Source organism: Sciurus vulgaris, assembly GCF_902686455.1.
Source record: "Sciurus vulgaris genome assembly, chromosome: 11".
Taxonomy (NCBI): Eukaryota; Metazoa; Chordata; class Mammalia; order Rodentia; family Sciuridae; genus Sciurus; species Sciurus vulgaris.
Window position 1 is genome coordinate 115,292,666 of NC_136472.1, and position 12,688 is coordinate 115,305,353.

The 12,688-nt window shown below is 34.6% G+C and overlaps 1 protein-coding gene and 1 long non-coding RNA gene across 8 annotated transcripts in view; both read left to right on the forward strand.

Annotated features, from left to right (window-relative positions):
- The window catches only part of ARHGEF12 (Rho guanine nucleotide exchange factor 12), a 139,507-nt gene that overhangs the window by 13,569 nt on the left and 113,250 nt on the right, over positions 1 to 12,688 (forward strand). The gene's annotated exons all lie outside the window — the stretch shown is intronic.
- Positions 4,716 to 9,301, forward strand: LOC306640683. Its single transcript, XR_013757859.1, has 2 exons — positions 4,716 to 6,956; positions 7,057 to 9,301. It is a non-coding gene; the product is annotated as an uncharacterized lncRNA (long non-coding RNA).

Below are 12,688 nucleotides of genomic sequence, written 5' to 3' on the forward strand. Positions count from 1 at the left end.
AACTCTAATAATAATAAAATGGATAAGATGTTTAGAATTGACAGTCCACTTTTATACTCTATCCCAGCCAAAGGGCCAAAAAGTGATTGATAGTCTACTTTTATATTTGTCTTTGATCACTCAGAATTTGTGCAGTTTTGTATCTAACATTACTTCATTTATTTATTCATGTATTCAGTAAATATTGAATGCCTGTTCTATATAGGTCATTGTTATGGCAGTTATTTTTGAGCTTTTGCTATCTGTTGAATTATAGCTATATATTCAGAAATTTACCTTTTAAGAGTGATATTTATTGTCCTGAAGATTAAAACAAAAAGTTTTGGGCGGGAGTTGTGGCTCAGTGGTAGAGCGCTTGCTTAGCACGTGTGAGGCACTGGGTTCGATTCTCAGCACCACATATAAATAAAAGAATAAAGATCTGTCAACATCTAAAAAAATATTTTAAAAAAAGTTTTATTTGGGGGATAGAGTGGTATGAAAACAGTTAATGGTTAAATTGATGTTATTTTCAAAATTAAAAAAATATCATTTCTTATCACCTGCTGTCCTTTATTTCTCTTTTCAACTTATTTTTCAGTTGTATTACATTTTAGTGAGTTAACTGAAATGGAAAGGGCATTGGTATGAATTGAAATTTAAAGCAGGTTAGATGCCCATTGCTTTTGGATAGAGAAAATTATCTTTTATGGATTAAGCATTGTTTCAGTCATTTCTTTCTTTCTTTCTTTTTTTTTTTTTTTTTTTTTTTTTTTTTTTTTTTTTTTTTTGTGGTGCTGGGGATCGAAAAAAATCCCCTTGTGTTTGCAAGGCAAGCACTCTACCAACTGAGCTATCTCCCCAGCCCCTTCAGTTATTTCTTGAAGGAGAACTCTCTCATGGACTTCTTTGAAGGTATCAGTCCTGTAAGCCTGTGTTTTGTGGAACCAAGAAAATGCATTTTGTTTTTCACAACACTTAAAAATAGCCCTCACATTATAATTTTGTAACGTATCTTCTTTCTGCTCATAATCTATTTATCTACTCCCTCTTCCAGATTTCTGATGCAAAGGTTTTTTTTTTTTTTTTGGTCTCATTTCCTCTAAAGAGGCTTGCATTTAGATTAGATTTGTTATTCATTGCTTTAAATATATAGACGTCTTTATATATTGTACTTTGTTGAAACTTAATCTGTGTTGCTTATAAATAATTTTCCATTATAATTATTCTGAAGTTCTTTTGAGAAGTTTAAGGTCTAGCTAATACAAGTTTTACATTTTTTAGTATTATAGGAACACAAAGCAAACAGGAACTCATCCCAGATATATTATACTGAATATGTAAGGGTGGAGAAGAAGGTAGCAACTGCCTTTTAGTAGTAGAGGATCAGGCCTTTGTGAAGCCTAAGGGATGTTAGTCAATTGGGTTGCATTTTTTTCTTAGCCAGAATCTATGTTTGGCTAAGTGGCAATGGAGATTTAAAAAAAAAAAAAAAATCTTGTTAGCAGAGTGATTTTTCCCTTTTTATTATTTAGTTTATGTTTTCTACCATTTAAAGAATATATAGGCATAGATTCATATATAGGTATAGATTAATTTTCTGAGCCTCAAAACATTACTTTTAAACTTACTTTTAAACTTCATGTCTTCTTTGTGATTTTTTTTTCCTGTCACTGAAATTCTGTGGCATGAATTATTTCAGTCTAGCCACGCATGTATGCCATAACATGGAAAGATTGCTTTAAAGATATTTATTTGTATGGTGTGATTTTAAAAAAAAATTTAACCCAATATTTAACTCTAATTGTTTTTTTTCACATTTTCTTAGTGATTCCAGAAAATCTAGAACAGACTTGGCAGATAGTAGTCTTAAAAAGAAAGCCCATAAATGAAATCTACTGAGTGAGTATTGTTGCTAGGAGGCGGAAGACTGAAGCATTGTAATTTGAGAATTTTACTATATTTAAAATTTACAAAGAGTCTTCATGTAAAAAGGCAATGCTCTTGGAAGCATTCTTATGGATGCAGAGAGTTTATAGCCCTTAGGGAGATCTACAGACATCCGCTATGCTGAGTTCTGGGAAGCTGCTTTTTCCCATGCTTACAGCCTCCCTGTGGGGTAAAGGTCTGTTAATTTTGCATAAATATTTACCATATCTCATTTTAGCTAGCATTGCTTCCTCACACTGTTAGCACTGAGGAGACCTTTGCTTATCCAGCTTGAAACATTTACTGTTATCAATATGACTCATCTGGAGAATGTTCTGTTTTCTTTGAGGGTCAATGAAGTTAAAAAACCAAATTGGAAAAATTATGAGGGGGTAAACAATACACATTCAATAAATAATTTGGTTATTATAGATATAGTTATCAAAGCTTATTGTTCTACATTTATTTTATTTTTTGAGACGAGGTTATCATCACGCAGACAGCATAATTCACTTCTGTCTTGTCGCACATATAAAGCATTATCCTAGATGCTTTACAAATATTATACTTTATACATGTAATAACCCAACAAGCCACATGTTATTCACATTTCACAGAGAGGAAAATTCTTACATTCAAAGATGTGGATTTACTGGTCTAGTATTTTCCAGTGCGAACATTTTTGGAACTAGGTTTAAAATCCAGGTCTTTAAACTCTTGCTTCACTGTATTTGCTACTGCACCCAATTTTAGATAGCTGTCTTTTTTTGTGACATTAAGTATGAACACAAAGTATAAATTTCAAATGAGTCAACCAAAGATTAGTCTCTTTTGATATAAATTATAGTAGAACTTTCTAAATTGTGTTCCATAGAACGTCCAGAGTACTTTAATAAAAGTAATTTTTTTTTCTTATGAGCTGGAACCCTATATTCAGGCACTCAAGGCAGAGGTAGAATGTAAAATAGAGTCACTGAGTAATCCCAAGACTGATTTTTATTAGTTATAATTATTCATTACTATTTTTATTATTTTATGATATAATTTTAAAATGACCTAATCCATTTTATTAATCTATTTTATTAGTCAAAAAAGCCTAAAATTTGCAGTTTCATGATTTATCCTAGGAGCTGTCTGTCAATATGAGCACATCTTTAATCTTGTTATTACTTGAAAACCCCTCCAGTTTTCCTGTCTTCCTCCCTGTTTTCCCTCCGTTTCCCTTCTCCCCGTGTCCTTGCATGTAGTCTTTGCCTTCGTTGTCTCCCCAGGCTTCTAGCCCCCACTCTCTTACTTTGCCTTTTATACATTTCTGCTTGAATCCTTTGGCTGTGCCCAGTGATTTTCTGACTAGGTAGTAGATCCTAATAGACTTTCTGGATTACTTATTTTTCTTTAGAGTGACCTAGCAAAAGTTATTTTGCCTTCTATTTTGACTTTTCTTACCATTTCTTTATCTACAGAGGAGGTTATAGCTCAACCATTAATCTCTCCACTCAAAATAACACGTATTAAGTAAAAATTACGTGTTAGGCACTGCACAATTTTTACGTATTATTTTAATCTTCACAGTGACCCCGCGAGGTAATAAATTTTATAATCTTCATTTTATAGGGAAAGAAATAGAAACTTAGAAAGCTTAAGTAGCATGTCTATTGAGTGGTAAAACTTGGATTTTTTTCATTTTTTTATTGGTCGTAATAGATATACATAACATTAGGATTTATTTTGACATAAATGCATGGAATATAATTTGTTGCAATTCAGTCTCTAGTACTTACCCTTATTTACCCTACCACTTCTCCCTCCCCCATTCTCTTTACTTTATTGATCTATTTGTTTACATTTTTAAAAACTAGTCTCTTATGGATATATAAAATAGTGAGTAATGTAATGTATATATACACATATATGTATCTTGGAAAGTTAATTCAGGTTCATTCCACTGTTTCCCCCTTATCTTGTCCCTCTTAGCTCCCCATCCCCCTTGTCTTCTCCCTTGATTATTCTTTTATTTTGGTGGAAAAACCCCACCCCGCCCTGTTTCTCTTCTCTGGTTCTCTCCACTCCGCCCTTATTTTAGACTAGCTTCCGCATATCAGAGGAAACTTTCAACCTTTGACTTTTTGGATCTGATTTATTTCACCTAGCATTGTAGTCTCAAGTTCCATCCATTTACCAGCAAATGACATAATTTCATTCTTTTTTATGGCTGAGTAATACTCCATTGGGTATATATGCCACATTTTTATTGATTTATCCTTTGAAGGGCATCTAACTAGGTTGGTTCCATAGTTTGGTTATTGTGAATTGTGCTGCTATAAGCTTTGATGTGGCTAAGTCCTTATGATATGCTGATTTTAGATCTTTTGGAAATGTACTAAGGATGGGATAGCTGAGTCATATGGTGGTTCCATTCCTTGTTTTTTGAGGAATCTCTATTCTGCCTTCCAGAGTGGTTGCACTAATTTGCTGTTCCATCAACAATATATGAATATACATTTTTTTTTTCCCACATCCTTGCCAATACTTATTTGTTTTCTTGATAATTGCCATTCTGACTGGAGTGACATGAAATCTCAATGGAGTTTCGATTTGCATTTCCCTAGTTGCTAGAGATGTTGAATATTTCTTCATATATTTGTTGGCCTTTTTTTTTTTTTTTTTCTTCTTTTGAGAAGTGTCTGTTTAGTTCTTTTGCCCATTTATTAGTTGGGTTATTTGTTTTGTTGTTGTTGTTTTTGGTACTGGGGATTTAACCCGGGGTACTTTACCACCCCCCACTTTTTTTTTTTTTTTTAATTTTGATACAGGATCTCACTAAGTGCTTAGGGCCTAGCTAAGTTGCTGAGGCTGGCCTTGAACTTGCAATCTTCCTGCCTCAGCCTCCTTATCTCTGGGATTAGAGGTATATGCTACTATGCCCAACAGGTTACTTGCTTTTTTTGTGTTTTTTTGAGTCCTTTATGTTTTCTGAATATTAATGCTCTGTCTGAGGAGCAGATGGCAAAGATCTCCCATTCTGGAGGCTCATTCTTCATGCTCTCAGTTGTTTCCTTTGCTGTGCAGAAGATTTTTAGTTTGATGGTGCCCCACTTTTGATTTTTAGTTTTATTTTTTGTGCTTTAGGGGTCTTAAAAAATTATCAGTACTTTCTAAACAGTTCAGAAACAATTTCAGAGAGGAAATAAATACTGCTGAATCCGAGAAGGTGGGATGTTCTTACTAGACAAGGAAAGGATAGAAGAACGTTACAGAGGAGCAATGTAAATAAAGACAGAGGTGAGATAGCTCACATTTTCTAGGAATGCATGCAGTTCAGTGTGCTGGAGCATGGAGGTTGGTGGTGGGCACAGAAGTTGATAGAGTTGGAGTGATAGGTGACATCACATGGAGGACTTTCTATGTCATTCTAAGAGTTTGGATTTTTACCTTTGGATTGTGGGGAGCCACTGATTATTTTAATGTGGGGCATAATAAGGTCAGTGTTATGTTATGGAAATCAAGTGACAGTGTAAAGAATGAAGTAGTTTTGAGAAGCAGTTTCAGGACCAGAGAGATTAATAAGGAGATGTTTTCCAGTAATCCAGCTGAAGAATGAAATTCTAAATTGAAGTTGTAACAGTGCATTTAAAAGGGAAGAAGAAAGTAGACTATCAAGAAGATACTGAGATTAGTAGAGGGCTTGCCTTGCAAGCATACGGCCCTGGGTTCAATCCCCAGCACTGCAAAAAAAAAAAAAGAAGATACCGAGAATACAAGTAAGAACTGGGGAACTGGGGATGTAGCTAAGTGACAAAGTGCTTGCCTGTCATGTGTGAGGCCCTGGGTTCAATCCAGTAAACCCCCACCCCCATAGGCACACATGCACCAAAAAAAAAAAAAAAAAAAAAAAAAAAAAAAGAGGGAGGGAGGGAGAGATGAAAGGGTAAGTGGTAAATGCATGGGTCTTTCTGGCTTGTATGATTGGGTGGGTATTGGTACCATTCACCAAGATAAGGGAAATAAAGAGGAGGTAGGGCTTGGTTTTGTTGTTGTTGTTGTTTGTTTATTTGTTGGATTAAATAGAAGAAGGCAAACAGAACAAATATAGGTAGGGGCAGATTTAGTACTGTATTAGTTATCTATTGCTATGTAATAGATTATCCTGAAACAGTAAACTTGCACTCTGTACTGCAGCCACACGACAGATGTGGCTATTTAAATTCAAATTAGTTAAAATTAAATAAGATGAAAAATTCAGTTCCTCAGTCACACCAGATGCATTTCTAGTATTGCTTGTAGCCAGTAGCCGCTGTACTGTTTGTTGATCATAAAACATTTGATCATTGCAAAAGGTTCTTTTGGACAGTGCTGGCAAACATTTATTGTCTCATATAGTTGGTTATAATCAGGGATCCAGTGAATAACTTAGCTGGGTGGTTCTGGTTCAGTTCTCATGAGGTTTAGTCAGGATGTCTGCTACTGGAACAAGGGCTTCAATTATCTGAAGGTTTGACTGCAGTTGATGAGTCCCCTTTCAGGGTGACTCAGTTATACTGGGCAAGTGAATGCTGGTAGGAGGCCTTGACTCCTCTGTTGGTAGGTAGACCTTCATAGTGATGTTTGAGGGAGTTGGCTTTGTCCAGAGTGATCTTAGACAGAAAGTTAGATAGAAGCTATAATAACTGGAAAGATACATAAGACACAGTATCTAAAAACACATTGTACAGTCTGAGGAGACATTTGGGAGAGTTTTTTAAATGGAAGGTAATGTCAGACTGTAGAGCCTTTTAAAGGTAAGAAATTGATTGGGCTATTTAGAAGTGTGGGGTGATGGTTATAATTAGAAACTAGCGTGGACATTTTAGGCAGATGGAGTGGTGTTATGTGTGGGATATTGCTAGGACATGAAGTTTGTGACGAAATGAAGTGGTAAGAAAAGAGACTGGAAGGCCATTTAGAATGGTCTTGAATGCATGTTCAGGAACTTGCCTCTATCTTGTAGACTACTTCCCATACTTAGATTATTTGGATACCACCTTAATAAGAATGCCATATTCTTTTTTGTTTTGGGTGCTGGGGATTGAACCCAGGGCCTTGTGCTTACAAGGCAAACACTCTATCGACTGAGCTATCTCCCCAACTCCGAATGCCATATTCTTAAAGCCCCTGAGCTATTAGTTAATTAATGTTTTTCTCTAAGTAACATTACATTTTAAGATCCATTTCCAAAGGACACTTCATTTCATTGTTATAAATAGAAAACCAATATTGTTTACCACATATAAATGGCAGTAGTAGAAAAAGTACAGTTAACAAATTTTAAAAATTGAAAAATGAAATAGATACAGTACTACATTCTTTGATTTACAGTTTGCCTACCTGAGTATAAATATCTCTATGAGAAGACTGTTTTTGGTCAATGAGCAATAAAGTGACCTTTGTTTGGATTATAACTAAGATGAGATTTAAGATCAATAGGACATGTTCATTTTAAAATTTTGATTATAACACCAAGAATTCAAACTCAAGTTTTTGTAGTTGGAAAGACTGTAATTCAGTTAATGTTCATTAAACACTAATAAAAATTAAGCCTTTTGTTCTTAGAAGCCTTCTAACGTCATTTTTAGAATCTGTTTATCTATATATCTCATAGTTCTAGTTTTATGTTTTATGGTTATCTTGTTCACTTTATTTTGTACATAGAATATTCAGATTTTTCAGGATAAATTTAAGTTGGTGAGCAAATCTATTTGATAAGAAATGCCTGTTTGCAAAACTTGTCTCTGTCATACAGATGATCTCACAAGTTGAAGACTTCTTCCAGAAATGTTTGAATTCTTCCTGAATATATTGATAGATGTGTAAAGAGTTTTTCACTCTTTCTGCCATACTCTATATGTAGTTCCATTTTTGAAGTTAGGTGAGGAATACTTTTATAAGATTTTTAATAAATGGTTTTGAGCTGTAATGGGTGACTACAGGCATCCATATAATAGTGTTAAGAGATTCTGCAAAAGTGCTAAAAAAAAGTTTCATGCTTGATGTTAAAAAGTTTGGAATGTCTCTGAGGACATTTAAGGAGCTGTTGGAGACAACATGTGGTAAAGATGTGTAGCCATTTAGGAATTCATGAATTCCTCCAACATCAATGGAGGCTAAGCCTTATCAGGTTTTGGAAGAAGTGACTAATATATTTAAGTAGTAGTAGGAGAAATGATGGTTAAAATCACTTACCTAATCTTTGTTTAATGGACTTACTTCATTTGTTCTGTAGCTTATGGCATTTATCCACAGTGGGTGAAATGCTTGTGTAGCTATTTTGTAGTATGTCTGAATATTTCTGTTCCTTCTGGTTGAATTGTATAATCCCAGCTTATTGTATTGGAATTAGATAGTTTAGTTAAATATTACAAGAACTGATGAAATAGGAGAATAAAAGAGGAAATTATATCTATGAAAACTGATTTTCGTGTTCTTTGAAAATATGAATAGAGATTTGTCATTGAAGAAATCACTGTCAAATTAACTGGAGATAAAAAACAATTATTAGCTCTTTGGGGGATATATTCTAGATTTTTGCGAGTGTCTTTTGTTTCTTGATCCATTATTGTAAGGAAACTAAGAGGGAAATCATAGCCATTGTAATTTAGTATAGTTTTTCCAAGAAAGATAATGGGTTCTCATCATTATCTCACTTAAGAAAAGGCTTTGATCCTGTATTCAAAAATTGGAAAATGCTTGTACATTAATGTATTTGAAGTTGAAATAAGGTTTAAAGTCTAAATGGTTTTCAATAATTTTCTGCTCTATGTGCCACCCTCACCTCTCCCTGCTGCCCCCAGTGCTGGGGATTGAATACATTGATGCCCTACACCAAGCTATACCCCCAGCCCTTTTTATTTTTTATTTTGAGACAGAGTTTTGTTAAATTGTTCAGTCTGGCCTTGAACTTGGGCTCCCTCTGCCTCAGCCTCCTGAGTCCCTGGGATTACAGGTGTGCAGCACTGTGCCTGACTGTTCACTGCTCTTTTCTAGTAAATGACCTGCCCCTGGAACCAGTGGATTGGATAGAATTGTTTCTGCTGTGTGACTAAAGGCATGTCATGACCTTAGGAGATTTTTTAGAAAAATATGTAATGCCTCCTATTTGAGGCTGCTATAATGAGCAGACTATAAGTGTGATTTACTGTTCCTATTCCCAGGAATGTTTTACTTTCATTTCATTTTTTAATATTTTGAAATTTTAATAATTTATACATTTTTCCCTCATATTATCTTCTATTTTGTCAAATAGTACTGATTTTCTATTTAAATAAAGTATCGTTTGGAAATGAAAACGTTAAAGAACAGTAAGTTTTTAATGAATGATTCAGGGCTTATGTGACTGTGGCAAATCATTAAAATAGCATTTAAATAGGGGAAACAACAGACTACAGAATAAAGGCAAGTTTCTTAATACGCATTTAAGACCACTCATTACTTAGCCTTTCTCTAACTTCTCCAGTCTCACCACTTCCCCTTGTCAGACTGTTGATCAAGTAGGAACTGCCTCCCCTCCAGAACAGATCCTAGATCAGGTTCAGAAGGTCATAGTGCCATAGCAGAAGGCCAAGTCTTGGGTACCAACCAGAAAATTTCAGAAAAATTCCTAAGACCATGCCAACCTGTGCTGGGAACTTCCTTTTTATTTTTTAAAATTAATTACAGTTTAAACGAATATTTAATGCCAAAAGGAGAGAATTTCAATAAAGTACTATTTCCTGTCCTTTGCTTTTGTGCATATAAATTTGTTTAAACCTTACAGAAAATAATTTGACAATATAGTGCAAAATTCTAAGAAATATTTGAACATTTTAATCTAGCAAGGTCAGTTTGGGTAATTATCTCAAGATATTAAAGAAATCAAGATTTAACTGTAGTTTCTATACAAAGATACCAACTACAGCATTATTTGTAGTAGAAGTAGAGGAATCAATTTAAATCCTCTGAAGAGGTAGACCTAGGAGCTGTGATGGCAAGGGACTCCCAGGGGACTGTGTGTTATGTATGATAGAATATGTGTAAGCATTCAAGACATTTTAAAGTAAGGCTTAATGTAGAAATGTTTATGGTATGTGAAAAGGAGGAGATAAAACTTGGAATATAATGCTTTTTAATTTATTTTCTTGCTTTTTTGGTACTGGGGATGAAATCCAGTGTTGTTTCCCCAATGAGCTACACCCCTAGTCCATCCCTTCTTTTTTAAAAACTTTGTGCCAGGGTCCCACTAAGTTGCTTAGGGCCTCACTGAATTGCTGAGGCTGGCCTCAAACTTGTGATCCTCTTACCTCAGCCTCCTGAGTCACTGAGATTGCAAGTATATGTTACTGTGCCCAGCTATAGTGCCTTTTTTAAAATTTTTATTTTTTATTAATAAATGTGCTGGGGATAAAAACCAGGGCTTTGGGCAGTGCAGGCCAGCAGTCTACCACTGAACTGTATTCCTAGTTACAGTTGTTTTTAAAAATGTACATATAATGCTTTAAAGGAAAAGATTTCTAAAACATGTACTACATTTAATCACTGTTACTGGATTGTGAGATTATGGATGATTTTTGTTTTATTCTTTTATACTTATATTTTCTATGCTTCCAGTAATATATATTGCTTTTGTTATGAGTGAGTTTTTAACTGAAAACTTTGTTTTTATTTGATTCTTTATTTTAATAAAAAATAATGGTAAGTAGTCTGATAGATGATTAGAGGGAGATAATTCTTGAGACTAGGAATATATATGGAAAACTCCAATGGTATGTATAAGAAGTTCCTGAACTAGGGCAGTGGAGACAGGGTTAGAGATTACTATAGTGAGCAGTGTGAAAGGAAAAAGAGTGGTCTAGGGTGACTATTAAAGTCTCTGGACGTTTGATGTAAATGTAATGAATTTGAGATGAAAAATCTGGGCTCTTAAATAGTTTTATTTGGGGAGTAAATTTAGTGAGGTCATTAAAAACTTCAGGTTTCTTTTTTCTTATATTTCAGTTCCTTAAATGCTATGTTATCAAAGATCTTATTTCTAATTTGTTAAGGGAAAAAAAGGACAAATAGGTGATATCACTGTTTGAAGATATGTTAATGTCATCTTATAGATGGTGAGTTGGGTGATCTGGTTATTTTGATAAAGACTGATTCGCTTGCCAATTTATGTGCACCACTCCTGTAACTATATGCTTAGTTGAAAAAGAGCACTTCCCAACTAGAGGAGAATACTTTTTAGTTAAATTCATGGATATTATTCATAGCCCTGGCCGTACTTCCAAAAGCAACCACAAAAAGGCAGAAAAAATTATTCTTGAACTATTGTTCTATTGCAAGGCAAAGGTTCAATTAAAAATAGAAAACAATACCAAAGAGCCCTTTCTTGAGGACCCCAAATTTAAGTTTAGATATATCTGCTTTGGGAGGGTTACTTTTTTGATCTTTTCATGCCATGCTGTAGGCAATGAAAGAATGCAATGAGCGCCATATTGTTGAAATTCAAATGGACTATTTCTTTCCTGTTTTTCTTCTATCTAAAGTATTGGCTTATGTCTTCCTTTTCTGGCTCTGAGCAACAGGTAAATTAACATGACCACTGTCTGATCCCAGTATCATGACTCAGGTTACTTAATTCTCAACTTCCTCTTTCCTGACCTAAGGACACATGTTGGTGTATTTCTATCCAACACAGGAGGGCAAAATAATGAATAGAAAAAAAAGTAGCCAGTCATTGCTACAGTGTCAAAGTAGAGTTGGATAGTTTTAACAGTTGGTAAAGTGCTTGCCTTGCAAGCACAAGGCCGCGGGTTCGATTCCCAGCACCACAAAAAAAAAAAAAAAAAACAAACAAAACACTAAGTAGTTTAATTGCTGTTCAGCAGATATCTTGTTTTTGTTTGTTTTGATGTGTACACAAGGAGGGATCATAACATGAGAAAGAAAGAGTAGCTGATACAGGATTCTGCTACTCCCATTTTAAAATTGTTATGATTTGTGAATAGCTCTGAAACTTCCTGTGGTTTTGGGGGAAATGTATCAATAGGAGTTTTTCCAAGTATTATAAAACAGCAGGAAAATAATTCCTATTGCTTAGATGCTTTTAATAATTAAAAGAAAACCTGTTACAACCTGTAATCCCAGCACTTGGGAGGCTGAGGCAGGAGGATCATGAATTCAAATCCAGCTTCAGCAACTTAGCAAGGCCATAAGCAACTCAGGAGACCCTGTTTCTAAATAAAATACAAAAAAGGGCTGGGGATGTGGCTCAGTGGTTAAGGGCCCCTGGGTTCAATCCCTAGCACACCAAACCAAACCAAACCAAACCAAAAAACCCCAACAACAAACGAAACCTTTTAGAATACTTTTGTGATGATAAAAATAAGACCCAAAGATTCCATTGTGGTATAAGAGAAGAAAATTGCTGTGGAATTTAAGATAGTACAACATTCTTCAAGTACCCATTTTATTAAAGGGCATCGACATTTATTTATTACCTGGAACATCCTGAGTACTGGGCTATGTACCTATCTTATTTAATTTGACAACATTTCTGTAAAGCTGTTATTTAGTTTAATCATTTGTGAGGAAATTGAGGTTCAGTAACCTGCTCAAGGTTCTTGTGGTTGTGCAGGTTTTGACCTCAGTCTAACCAGTACCAAAACCCATTCTTTTTTCTATTTATGTTTCCCTTTTAGAGGGTTTTTATAAGTAAATGTCATCTAGCCCTTAAAATAGTTTTTATTTGCTAGCATTCGTAATACAGGTGATTATTCTTTAG